Consider the following 13654-nt stretch of genomic DNA (forward strand, 5'->3'; position numbering starts at 1 on the left):
GAATGGATTAGAAAGTAGAATCTGACACTGTGTTATTTACAGGAAACACATTTTTAACAGAGAGACACACAGAGTTAAAATAAGGGGCTGGAGCAGAATCTATTTTACTTCAGCTGAAGTTTAAAAAAAGCAGAAGTAGCAATCCCAATCTCAGACAAAAGACAAGCAAAAAGAGACCTAATTAAAAGGAATAAGCAGGGAAATTGTATCTTGCTAAAAGCAATGATAAACAACAAGGCTATCAATATCACTACTAATTACATAAGTACCCATATGGCATAACACCCAAATGCTTAAAAGAAAAATTGAATTATAGGAGATAATTGACAGTAAAACAACACTGGTGGGAGACCTCAACTTTCCACTCTTAGAGATAAATAAATCTATCGACGAAATAAATAAGAAGTCAAGGAAATGAATAGAATATTAGAAAAGTTAGATGTGATAGACATCCAAGGAAAAAGTACATGGGAATAGAAAGGAGTATATAGCTTTTTCTCAACTGTTCATGACACTTTCATAAAAATTAAAGATGTATCAGGGCATAAGAACCTCACAATCTATTGCAGAAAAGTAAAAATATTAAATGAACCCTTTTCAGACCATAATGCAATAAAAAATTACATTTAATAAAGAGCCATGGAAGTATAGATTAAAAGATAACTGGAAACTAAATAACCTAATCCTAAAGAAATCATAGAAATACTCAATTTTATTAAAGAAAAAGACAACAATGAGAAAGCATTCTAGTTTGTGTGATGCAGCCAAAACTGTACTTAGGGGAAAATTTATATCTCTAAACATATGCATTAAAGAAAGAGAGAAAGAGTATATCAATGAATTTGGCATGCAGCAACAATAACAACAACAGCTAAAAATAAACTAGTAAAAGAACAAATTAAAAATCCCCAATTAAACAACAAATTGCAAATCCTGAAAATCAAAGGAGAGATTAATGAAATGAAAATTTTAAAATGAACTAATAAATAAAACTAGGAGCTGGTTTTATGGGAAAAATCAATAAAATAGATAAACCACTGGTTAATTTGATTTTAAAAAGAAAGAAGAAAATGAAATCACTAGTACCAAAAATGAGAATTATGAATGCAACACCAAGGAAGATGAAATTAAAGCAATCATTAGGAATAATTTTCCCAATTATATGACAGAAAAACTGACAATTCAAGTTAAATGCACAAATATTTACAAAAATCCAAGCTTCTCAGATTACTGAAAGAAGAAATAGAACGCTGAAAAAAACTTATCTTATCAAAATACATTGAATAAGCTATCAGTGAGCTGCCTACGAAAAAGTACTCAGGCCAGATAGATTTATAAGTGTAATTTACCAAGCATTTAAGGAACAGTTAACCTCAACACTACATAAAATATCTGAAAAAATATGTGGAGTGCTACCAAATTCCTGTTATGACACACATATGATGCTGATACCTAAATCAGGAGGAGTGAAAACAGAGAACTAAAACTATAGACCAATTTCCCTCATGAATATTGATACAAATACATACATACATATATACATACACACACACACACATATATGTATATATACATGAAATACTAGCAAGGAGATTACAGCAATGTATGACAGGGATAATACATAGGATTTATGCCAGGAACACAGGGTTGATTCAATGTTAGGAAAACTATCAGCATAATTGACCACATCAATAAAAAGACAACCAAAATCATATGAACATATCAACAGATGAAGAAAGAGTTTTTGACAAAATGAAATTCCCACCCCTATTAAAACATTGGAAATCATAGGAATAAAGTCTTCTCAGTAAGATCAGGGGTGAAGGAAGGATGTACTTTATAACCACTATTATTCACTCTTGTACTAGAAATGCTAGTGATAACAATAATACAGGAAAAAGAAATTAAAGGCATAAAAATCAGCAAAGAGGAAACAAGCCTATCACTCTGCAGATGATATGATGATATACTTAAAGAACCATAGAGAATCAACTAAAAAAATAGTCAAAACAAATAACAACTTTGGAAACATTGCAGGATGTAAAATAAACCTACATAAGTCATCAGTATGTCTATATGCTACCAACAAAACCCAGTGGCAAGAGATAGAGAAATCCATTGAAAATGAATTCAAGCAATATGAAATACTTTAGGCATCTACCAGTCAAGAAAATCCAGGGAATATATGAAGATAATTTCAAAACATTTTGCACAAATGAAGACAGATCTAAACAATTGAAGAATATTTTTATATGTTTTTTTATTTAATATATTTAGTTTTCAGCATTGATTTTCACAAGAGTTTGAATTACAAATTTTCTCCCCATTTCTACCCTCCCCTCCACTCCAAGATGGCATATATTCTGGTTGCCCTGTTCCCCAGTCAGCCCTTCCTTCTGTCACCCTACTCCCCTCCCATCCCCTTTTCCCTTCATTTCTTGTAGGGCAAGCTAAATTTCTACGCCCCATTGCCTGTGTATCTTATTTTCTAGTTGCATGCAAAAACCTTTTTTTTTTGTTTTTGAACATCTGTTTTTAAAACTTTGAGTTCCAAATTCTCTCCCCTCTTCCCTTCCCACCCACCCTCCCTAAGAAGTCGAGCAATTCAACATAGGCCACATGTGTATCATTAGGTATAAGCCTTCCACAATACTCATGTTGTGAAAGACTAACTATATTTTGCTTCTTCCTAACCTATCCCCCTTTATTGAATTTTCTCCCTTGACCCTGTCCCCTTTTGAAAGTGTTTGTTTTTGATTACCTCCACCCCCATCTGCCCTCCCTTCTATCATTCCCCCTTTTTTTATCTTCTTCCTCATTTTTTCCTGTGGGGTAAGATATCTAATTGAGTATGTATGGCATTCCCTCCTCAGGTGAAATCTGATGAGAGCAAGATTCACTTATTCCCCCTCACCTGCCTTCTCTTCTGTTCCTACAGAACTGCTTTTTCTTGCCACTTTTATGTGAGATAATTTACGCCATTCTATCTCTCCCTATCTCCTTCTCTCAATATATTCCTCTCTCATCCCTTAATTTGATTTTATTTCTTTTAGATATCTTTCCTTCATCTTCAACTCACCCTGTGCCCACTCTCACTCTCTCTCTCTCTCTATATATATATATACATACATATATATACATATATATGTATATATGTATATATATATGTATATATACATATATATACATATATATGTATATATATACATATATACATATATATGTATATATACATATATACACATACATATACATACACACTCACACACACACACACACACACACACATATATATATATATATATATATATATATATATATACACACATATACATATGCACATTCCCTTCAGCTACCCTAATACTTGAGGTCTCATGAATCATACACATCATCTTTTCATGTAGGAATGTAAACAAAACAGTTCAACTTTAGCAAGTCCTTCTTTTTCTTGTTCTTTTTCTTGATTACCTTTTCATGCTTCTCTTGATTCTTGTGTTTGAAAGTCAAATTTTCTATTCAGTTCTGGTCTTTTCATTGAGAAAGCTTGAAAGCTCTCTATTTTACTGAAAATCCATATTTTGCCTTGGAACATGATACTCAGTTTTTCTGGGTAGGTGCTTCTTGGTTTTAATCCTAGCTCCATTGACCTCTGGAATATCGTGTTCCAAGCCCTTCGAGCTCTTAATGTAGAAGCTGCTAGATCTTGGGTTATTCTGATCATGTTTCCACAATACTCAAATTGTTTCTTTCTGGCTGCTTGCAGTATTTTCTCCTTGCTCTGGGAGCTCTGGAATTTGGCGACAATATTCCTAGGAGATTTCTTTTTTGTATCTATTTGAGGAGGCGATCGGTGGATTCTTTCAGTTTCTATTTTGCCCTGTAGCTCTAGAACATAAGGGCAGTTCTCCTTGATAATTTCCTGAAAGATGATGTCTAGGCTCTTTTTTTGATCATGGCTTTCAGGTAGTCCAATAATTTTTAAATTATCTCTTCTGGATCTGTTTTCCAGGTCAGTGGTTTTTCCAAGGAGATATTTCACATTGTCTTCCATTTCTTCATTCCTTTGGTTCTGTTTTATAATATCCTGATTTCTCATAAAGTCACTAGTTTCCGCTTGCTCCAATCTAATTTTTAAGGTAGTATTTTCTTCAGTGGTCTTTTGGACCTCCTTTTCCATTTGGCTAATTCTGCCTTTCAAGGCATTCTTCTCATTGGTTTTTTGGAGCTCTTTTGTCTTTTGAGTCAGTCTATTTTTTATGCTGTTCTTTTCTTCAGTGTATTTTTCAGTATTTCTTGGGTCTCCTTTAGCAAGTCATTGACTTGTTTTTCATGGTTTTGTCACATCCTTCTCATTTCTCTTCCCAATTTTTCCTCTACTTCTCTAACTTGCTTTTCCAAATCCTTTTTGAGCTCTTCCACGGCCTGAGACCAGTTCATGTTTTTCTTGGAGACTTTTGTTGGACGCTCTTTGACTTTGTTGACTTCCTCTGGCTGTATGTTTTGGTCTTCTTTGTCACCAAAAAAAGATTCCAAAGTCTGAGACTGAATCTGGGTGCATTTTCGCTGCCTGGCCATATTCCCAGCCAACTAACTTGACCCTTGAGTTTTTCAGCGAGGTATGACTGCTTGTGGAGTTAAGAGAACTATGTTCCAAGCTTGGGGGAATGTGCCAGCTCTGCCACACCAGCACTCCTCCTTCCCCAAGAACCCCCAACCCGGACTGGACTTAGATCTTCAGCAGGCTCTTCACTCCTGCCCTGATCCGCCACTTAATTCCTCCCACCAGGTGGGCCTGGGGCCAGAAGCAACTGCTGCTCTAGCTCTGTAGCTGTCCTACCTCTGCTGCCCCGGGGGCGGTGGCCGAACTGCTCCTTTTTTCACTCTGTCCTCAGCAGCTTTTCCCACTAACCTTCTCTGTTGTCTTTGGTGTTTGTGGGTTGAGAAGTCTGGTAACTGCTGCGGTTCACTGATTCAGGGCGCTAGGGCCCGCTTCGCCCGGCTCCTGATCTAGTTGGTCCGTGCTGCCCACACTGGGCTCTGCTCCGCTCCACTCCACTCCGCTCCCAGCTCTGTGCGGGATGGACTTCACCCAGAGACCATCCAGGCTGTCTTGGGCTGGAGCCCTGCTTCCTTCTGCTATTTTGTGAGTTCTGCAGTTCTAGAATTGGTTCAGAGCCATTTTTTATAGGTTTTTGGAGGGACTCAGCAGGGAGCTTATGCTAGTCCCTGCTTTCCAGCTGCCATCTTGTCTCTGCCCCCCAACAATTGAAGAACATTAATTACTCATAAGTAGGACTAGCAAATTTAAAAAATGACAATTTTACTTAATTTGCTCATTCCGTTCTATACCAATCCAATTATCAAATAATCATTTCATAGAGCCAGAAAAAATAATAATAAAATTTATCTCAGAGAAAAAAATGTCAAGAAGACAAAGGGAATCAATTAAAAAAATTAAAGGAATCTAGCAGTTCCAAATTTAAACTATATTACAAAGTGTTCATTATCCATATAATCTGGAATTGTCTGAGGAATGGAGTGGTGGATCAGTGGAATAGATTAGGTATAAAATACATAGTAGTAAATGACCATAATAATCTAATGTTTGATAAATTGAAAGATCCAAATTTTGGGGCTAAGAACTCAAATTCTTAAAATTTTGTCTTAAAAGACAAAAATTGCTGGGAAAGCTTGAATGCACCTTGGCAGAAACCAGGCACAGAGCAATATATCTCATTATATGCCAAGATAAGGTCAAAATGGATAAATGATTTTGACATAAAGAGTTATATAAGTAAAGTAGGGGAGCATGGAAAACTGTACCTGTCAAGACATATGGATAAAGGCAGATTTATGATCAAATAAAAGATAGAAAGGATTATGGGAACTAAAATTAATAATTTTGATTATATAAAATTATGAAGCTTTTGCACAAACAAAATTAATGCAGCCAGAATTAGAAGGAAAAGAAGTAATTAATTGTAGCAAGTTTTTCTGAGAAAGGTCTCATTTCTCAAATATATAAGGAATAGAGACAAATTTATAAAAATTAGAATGATTTTCCATTTGATAAAAGGTGAACTGATGTTAACAGGCATTTTTTAGAAGAATGAATCAAAACTAGCAAGAGTCGTAAGAAAAAATTCTTGAAATCATAAATGATTAGAGAAGTGCAAATTAAAACAACTCTGAGGCACCACCTCACCCGTGTCAGAATGGCTAACATGACAGAAATGGAAAATGAAAAATGCTGTAGAAGATGTATAAAAATAGGGAAACTAATGCTCTGTTGGTGAAGTTTTGAACTAGTCCAAACCATTCTGGAGAACTTTCAACTATGGCCAAAGAGCTATAAAACTGCATACCCGCAAACACCACTAGTAGGTCTGTATCCCAAGGAGCTCAAGGGAAAGGAAACAAAATATTTGTAGCAGCTCTTTTTGTGGTGCAAAAGAATTAGAAATTGAGGGGATGCCAATCAATTGGGGAATGGTGGTAGAAGTTGTGATATATGATTGTGATGGAGTACTATGTGCTATAAGAAATGAAGAGGTTTCAGAAAAATCTGGGAAGACTCATATGTACTCATGCAAACTGAAGTGAGTAAAACCAGGAGAACATTGTACACACTCACATCAGTATTGTAAGGATGATCAAGTATGAAAAACATAGTAGCTCTTATCAAGACAATAATCCAAGGCAATTCCAAAAGACTCATGATGAAAAAATCTATATACTTCAAGAGAGAACTGATGAACTCTGAATACAGATTGCAGCATAATTATTTTTATATTCTTTATTTTCCTTGTTTTGTTTTTGTCTGTATTTTCTTTTGCAACATGATTAATATGTAAATAGATTTTGCATGACTTCATATGTATAACTGATATAAAATTGCTTGCCTTCTTAAGGAGGGGAAAGGGGTGGGAGGGAAAGATAAGTTGGAATTCAAAATATCAAAAAAAATTTGTAAAAATTTTGCTTTTATGTAATTGGGAAATATTTAATAAAATACATAAAATATACTTTAAAAATTATGACTATTCTTTTTTTATATTTTTTCATGGTAAATTTCCTTGATACACTTGTAGATAATTCTCATTAACAGTTTGTAAGAAAAACATTCATACAGAAAAAAAAAGCATGTATATTGGCAAATAGTTATTGATGCTCTCTAATTTCTCCTTTTCATGTTTTGATAATACAAATTTGTATTTTTCTAATCCTTCAGGTTTGTTCCCTCCTCCCTTAATATTGTGTAGATTGTTTCATCTCTACATATTTCCTCATCGTCTATATGGTTTGAATCTGCTGCTCTTCTCAGTTTTGTCTTTTCAAGTACTTAGAAGCACAGGCTTTAGAGCAGGATGGTATCTAATTTGTCCATTTTCATATAATGCAGCAGGGACTGATACTCGTTTGTGGTAGTCCTCTGTCAATGATGTTAAAAATAGATCATTATACTGAGTACTCCATTTTATGCTTATTTGCTTTGGGGATAATGTCAGCTCATTTTGATATCACAGCAAAGTTTTCTTTAGACTTCATTTTTCTTCCATTGTTGCTTTCTGTTTTAAAAGCAGTTATCACATGCAATCTTTGACTATCCTCACCTAGAGTGTTGTATAAATAAGTTTGTATTCTACAGTAAATTTGTATTTTCCTTACCTGACATCTTTCTCCCTTTAAAAAAGAGATGAAATATTTTCTGGCAAAGGTGATTTCTGTACTGTCTTGGCCTCCTCATTATGGTGACTATTACATTGGTTCAACTTTTGCAGGACGCTGTGATCGTGAGTTCCAACATATGCCTATTTTTTTCCCTTTCACAGATTTTGTTATTGATGGGTCCTTAGAATAGATTAGTTTACACTTTCCCAATTATTCAGTATCTTCTGTGTTTGCTTTTATGATTTTGACTTTTGTTATAATCAGGTGATCATATAACTACACAATGATTATTCTGCTAAGATTCTCATGTAAATAACTAATCATTTCCTGTCAATTAAAATAGAGTCAATTACCTCCTTTTTGTGATGTTATTCAATACTCATTGCATTTAGTCATTTTTAACTCTTGTCTGAAATAAATTATTTATGATATGGTAAATGCCAATGAGGTTTATTGGCTTTTTTCATTTCTTACATTGGAATCATATTTTCTACCATATTTTCACCATAAGAGGACAAATGAAATATGTTTAAATATACAAGTATTACAGACCACTACACCTGATTATTCCCATCATGCAAAATGCACATCTGATGAGCTACCAGAGTGTTGTAGAGGGAAGGAGGGTGGGGAGATGGGGGTGGGGGTGAGGAAGGAGGGGCTTAGAGAAAAAAATTATCACCTGGTACATAGTGATGACTAGAGGATGTTTATCATTCGTTTCCCCAGTGGTCTTTCAAAGCTGAGTTTATACTCTTTTTATGCAATCAAAAATTTAGGTTCAATGGTATTTAAATTAATCATATTACATGTGATTAAAAACTAAACCAGTCATCAAGAATTATTTTACACTGCATGTTGGATAAAATCTACAATCTATATGGGTTACAGAAGAGAAGAGATATTATCTTGCAACACATATTTTTAGTATCATCACTCCTCATCCCCAAAAAGTATTAGAACCATTGATGTTCCTGGGTTTCACTCCCAAACATTCCTTATAAATTCCTTGGAAGAAGCATATTCTATGTCATAGTTAAAAATTATGTTAATCCTTCCATTGCTGCCTATAGCCCATTACATGCAAGAGCAACATCATAGTTTTTCATCTAGCCACTATGTGGTTTCTGGAGATTTAGATTGACATTCTCTTAAGGCAGAGTCTACACAAATTCAAACTGATTTGTTTGACTACATTAAGTGCAATGACAGCCAAAATTCTGAATTCCTATTATTTAGAAAATCTGGTTCTTTAAAATGGCATACTTTCTGTTTATTTGTCCAGTTTCATTAGATTACGTGATTCTAAATGTAATTTAATCTCAACTGATCTGGTGCTTTGTAGGAACTCTTAAAATAACGTTAAATGATCAGCTGGTTGAAAAATGTGTTTGCACAACCAAGGTGACAATAATTGTGTAATTTTTCTATTTGTAAAGACCTTGAAAGTTTATAAAATTTTCTCACACTATCTCCATCCATTCTTACAACTACGAAAAAGTTTTTGGTTTTGTTTCTGTTGTAGTCATGTTGAGGACAAGAGAAGGATCTAAGAAAGAACAAATACCTACTTGAGATGGATGGTATGATGAAAATTTATGATGAGAATACTGAACTACTCGACTCTTTATTTTTTTTCCTTCTAAGAGAATTATCTTTGGACTGGGAAGCAGAAGACTGAAAAGACAAGGCAGAAGGAGAATTTAAGTGAGGAATGAGTGAAGAAACAGCCAGGCAAGTATCCCTATTTTATAAATGAGAAAATAGAGATGAGAGAAGTTAAGTAACTCTTCAGGATCACACGGCTAGGTTAGGGCTGAATGAGGACTCAACCTTGGGCCCTATGACCCAAATTCTTTTGTTGTTTTTTGTTTGTTTGTTGTTTTTAGTCATATAAGGTAATACATTACTGGAATGTTCCAAAGATTTGTTCTTCTTTACCTTTCCTTCCTATTACCTGTTGCTTAAAGATCTACAAAATATGAAGCATGAGAGAACAAAAAATAAGTAAGAATAAAATTAAATATTAATTCCAAAATTAGAGGGGAAGTTTGTTCATGGTAGAGACTAGCGCCATCTTTTGACTTTCTATTTACATTTTCTACATCATGGCATAGCTCTAAGGCTCAATTGATGACTAGAGTTTCTCAGGGTATGGGCTTCCTTTGATCAAAGGCCTCTGTCCTTCCAATACTTTATGAACCTGACTTTTTTGGTTCCTCAATCTACATATATACATAGAGATTTTCCATGCTTCCTAAATCACCTTTCTTTTTTTGCCATTCTCATTGTGTCCTCAATCGCACTTTCTGTTTATAATTCACTCCTGCAATTCCACAGGCTAGGTCACAGGGATGCACTATCCAAACTTTCTAAACTAGCTAAAGTTTATTCACAAGAGACAAGAGTAGTCAGAAATGTCATGACTAAGGTAATCGGGAATGATTATAAAAGAAAACTCCCCAGGATATATTTGTTGATACCTGAAAATCCTAAACTAGTCTCAATTAAGTTGTTGTTGGTATTATTTAGTTGTTTATAGTTGTATCTGACTCTTCATGACCCCTTTCGGGGCTTTATTGGCAAAGACACTAACATGGTCTGCATTTCCCCGGCTCATTTTATAGATGAGGCAACTGAGACTAGCAGGGTTAAGTGACTTGCCTAGGGTCACAACCCAGTAAGTATCTGAACCCAGATTTGAACTCAGGAAGATGAGTCTTCCTGACTATAGATACCACACTCTATGCACTGTACCACTAAGCTGCACCAATCAAGTTCTTAGCTTGGAACATGTGATTTGTTCTAGGACTAGAATTCATAGTAAAGTATGCTGCTCTTATTGCACTCTCTATCCCAAGCAAAAACAAAAGCATAAAGACATGTCTTGCCCTAAAACTTATCCTAGCAACTTGAGATTCATTTACCTCAGCACTCTAGAGTGAGGCCAATCACTGCTTTGCACATGGCTCATTCTCAGCTAATCAGGAAGCCTCTTGATCTCTAGTGGACTTTTGGTGGTCACTCTTATTCCTATTTCATTAATTGCTTCCTAATAGAATATCTTCCTCTCCTCTCCCCAAATAGGTTAGGGGATTAAATAAAAGATGTGCATGCATGTGAGTGTGTGTGTCTGTGTGTGTGTGTGTGCGTGCGTGTGTGTAAAACACTTGGCTCTACCATAGTAATGTCATCTTGATCCTCTTGAATGAAGGGCAACCACCACCAGTAACCAACCAGTATATATACATGTGTATGTAGATGTATATATGTGTATGCATATACATGTGTGTGTATATACACACACACATCCATATACATATATATATATATCAGTAAATATCTACATCATCATCATGATTTTTATAAAGATGAGAAAAGAACACCTTGCAAGTTCGAGGTCCAGAGATCTTGGATAAAATGGGAAGGAGTCCTTAGGAACTTGGAAAAGAATGACCACCAATCAGGGTATTTTACCAGCCACCAAGTACCAAGTGTTGTTTGGACAGAGCTAAGGCAAAGTGAATTGTAAAACACCAAATCAGCAGTCCCACACACTGTTGCATGTACTGATGAGGTTTAAGTTTCAGCCTTCAAGTAGATTGTAAGGGTAGTGATACATTACTAACTTATCCTGCTAAATGTAAACTGCGCACCTTTTATATTTAGTATTTCTTTTGCATGTAGTAATTAATTGCTTTTCCCATACCTGATTCTTTTTGAATGTCTTTTCTACTCTAACTCTTTTTTGGAGAAACTGTAAACATGAACTATAAGTAAAGGCATCCCCTGTGTTGGGATACTTAAAGAACCAAAAAGTATGAGAACAGAGAACCTAGCTTCTCTCATTTGTAGTCAGCTTACCCGGTACAGAACCTGGTACAAACAGATGTGAATACAGAACAGGGAGTAGGGACAGAACCAAAGCCATTGTGTGCCCAGCAGCAAGCCCTCAAAATTAAAAGTGTAATAGTATTCTTCTCCTACCTGTTATCAAGGGCTTTAAGAAGACAAAACTGAGTGGCCACTATATCTTTAACTAGGATTTTTTTCTAAACTAAGGAAGCACCATAGACTTATAAACTGCTCCTGGGGCAAGTACTAAAGGCATCCTTAGCTTGGGAAGGAGGGTGTGATGAAAGAAGGTAGAAAGATAGATAGCATTACAATAGAGAGACAGAAACTTGAGGACACCATAAGGACATTGATGGCCAGTCTGTCTCACCCCCACCCCGAGGAATCAGACCATATGGCAGCTTCCTATTTAAACTAATTATTCCTCATGACTAAGTGCTAAGGTCAGTCTTTTCTTCACATTTGGCATGAGGAAGTGATAACCCTTATAGCAAACAGATAAATGCTTTTTGAAAGAGAGCTTGAAGACTTTAAAGCAAAAAAGGGACAAAAACCTTCAAATGATTATGTTAGAGAGCTGGAAGGGACTTTTGGTATCATGTAGTTCAGCTCCTTGATTTTATAAGGAAGAAAGGCTGAGGCCTAGGGAGTTAAAATGACTTGTCCAAGTTGACAATGGTGGTCTCATTCAGCTTGCTACCAAATTTGAGAGTGAGTCAAGGCAGAGTCAAAGAAAGCCAACATCTGAGTGACTCAAAGATTTTCAGAGATAGAAGGGACCTAATAGACCACATTGTCCAATTTTCTCTTTTTTACACTAAGTGTCACTAAGTGTCAGAGCAGAGATTAAAATCTGGGTTTTTGTTTGTTTTGTTTTCTAAATCCTAGTACAGTGCCCTTTTAGGTAAATTGTGGAAATTTGCTTCCCTTGGGAGAAAATGTGGACATTAGATCTTCTATGTAGCTAAGCAGAAATCCCATTAGGTCCTTCCAGGCATACCCTGGTTCCCAAGCACACCCCCTCAGGTACAGTAACTGCAAATGTTTAAGCATGTTGGAGCATCAAATCTTTGAGGGAAAGAACAGTTCTAGGCATGCAGGAGGAAGATTCATTCCTAGGAGGGCATGGTTCACAAAAGAGGCTAAAAGGCTATATTTTGCCTCTTATTCTCCTGCTCGAAGTATTTCCATGCCCCTTTCCCAGGTGGGTCCTGCTGAAAGGCCTGTGGAAGCATTTTCCACTTCCTAGAATGGTTTACCTGGGGTGGGCTTTGTATGGCACTTTGACTGAAACTAAACTTCACAGAGTTGTGAAGTTTGGATTCAGTCAAAGGGCTACACTTGAGGACCTAGAGGGCCACATGTGGTCTTGAGGTCCCAGGTTCCCTCACCCCTGAAGTCCTTGAATTAGTCTTGAGGCCCCTGAAGTACCTCCCATTTTCCTTCACAAGGAAGCTAATCATGCCTTTGTTGTGAGATAGCATGGTACTACTGAAAGAGCACCAGCTCTGGAGACAGATGATTTGGGTGTAAATCCTACCTCTGACTCTTACTACCCTGTGTCCTTAGGAGAAGTCCTTCTAGGGCCTCCATTTTCTCATATGTACAAGGAGGGGAGTTAGTCTAAGTAGTCACTGAGGTCGCTTCTAGTTCTAAATCTATGAGTCTCCTGTGATCCTCCTTCTGGGCTACCCTCCCAATTGGGATTCATACTTTCAGGTATGCTTAAAGAGTATACTAAATACATTAAGCCCTAAATGCTTTAGGTACTGGGGTTATTCTCATGTGACTCTACTTGTAAAACTATGTCTCATAAGCCTTCTACTTCCTCAATCTGTTCCCCAATGCATAGTAGAAATGATGAACTCAGAAACTTCTGGATAACCCTGGAAAGCCCTGTTTTCTGCAGGGCAAGGAGCTGTCCTTCTAAATGTCATACCCAGTGGGGTAAGGGAGAAGAGAGGACTCTCACATTCTTCCCTCTGCTATAGGAGCAGGGAACGTACTCTACAAAGCTTCTTTCAGAAAGAATTCACTCCAGGGATAGCAGATATCACCATTTAAAGTACTCTAGAAGTGAGATTGATTTTTTAGCCAACAAATTCAAAGCTTCCCTCCCATTGGAATC

Source organism: Trichosurus vulpecula, chromosome 1 (assembly GCF_011100635.1).
Source record: "Trichosurus vulpecula isolate mTriVul1 chromosome 1, mTriVul1.pri, whole genome shotgun sequence".
NCBI lineage: Eukaryota > Metazoa > Chordata > Mammalia > Diprotodontia > Phalangeridae > Trichosurus > Trichosurus vulpecula.